Below are 1,305 nucleotides of genomic sequence, written 5' to 3' on the forward strand. Positions count from 1 at the left end.
AGGGCTTTTAAACTATCAATAGGCTTCTTGGCTTAATCACTGACTCCTGACCAAGAGATAAAGCAGGGTGTGGCAGAGATAATCCAGTGGTTATGCAAAGAGACTTTCACAGCCCTTCAGCTATGCCACCGAGGTATAGGTCTTCTCCTGAGTTTCCCGGTTAGATCTCTGTGCACTGGTGTCCCTCCCTGTTGCTGCTCCAGATTCTGAGGGTAGTAGCAATGGAGACTCAGAGTTGTACTTGGTGAGTCTCTGGGGAGTCCTTTCCTCCCTTCAGCTGTCCCCTTGTTGGTGGAGCAGACTGGAGGTGGTGTCTCCACTGACAAACTGTCGAACTGTTAGCAGTCACTTAATCTCTCCTTAGGCCCCTCTCTCCTCTCTGTCACCAGCCACGCGTGTTTGTACTCACGGGTGATTTACTGGGTTTCTGTGGTCATTCTAGTGCTGTCTTGTTTCGGTCTGGGTGGTCTCCTTTGGTATTCCTAGTTGATCCGGGAGAGGAGAGGAGAGGAGAGGAGAGAAAGCTATGTTAACTCTCTTTTCAGTCACCAGGTTCCAGGTGTCATCAGGATGCCGGCCAGACTTCCCTGGATTGAAGACCCCACCAATATGTCCTGGAGCTCAGCTTCCCCAGAGACCCACCCTACTAGGGAAAGAGAGAGGCAGACTGGGAGTATGGACCAACCAGTCAACGCCCATGTTCAGCGGGGAAGCAATTACAGAAGCCAGACCTTCTACCTTCTGCAACCCACAATGACCCTGGGTCCATGCTCCCAGAGGGATAGAGAATGGGAAAGCTATCGGGGGAGGGAGTGGGATATGGAGATTGGGTGGTGGGAATTGTGTGGAGTTGTACCCCTCCTACCCTATGGTTTTGTTAATTAATCCTTTCTTAAATAAAAAAAAAAAAAAGAATTTGGCTCAGTCAAAGCCCCGACCCACAAAGGCTAGAGATGCAGCAACCCGTGTTACTGTGAAGCCGGCATCCCCAGTGAGCAGGCCTTACTTTGGGCACCACCATTCATTCAGTGAGTGTTTACTGAGTGTGCACTGCGGGTCGTGCCTGACTTTAGATCTGAGGTGACTCTTCTAGCAGCTGACATGTCTTGAAAACTGGACTCCAGGGCCACAGGGAGGGAGTGAAGTTGGTTTGGGAGAATGCCCAGGTATCTCTCAATCTGAGTCTCTACTGACGCTTTTCTTCTTTGGGGGAGGTATCTGACATATTGGGACTGGGAAGTTGGGCTGTAGCGCAGCCGGTTAAGAGAACATGGTGTAAAGTGCAAGGACTGGCGTAAGGGTCCC

Source organism: Erinaceus europaeus, chromosome 3, assembly GCF_950295315.1.
Source record: "Erinaceus europaeus chromosome 3, mEriEur2.1, whole genome shotgun sequence".
In the NCBI taxonomy this organism is placed as follows: domain Eukaryota; kingdom Metazoa; phylum Chordata; class Mammalia; order Eulipotyphla; family Erinaceidae; genus Erinaceus; species Erinaceus europaeus.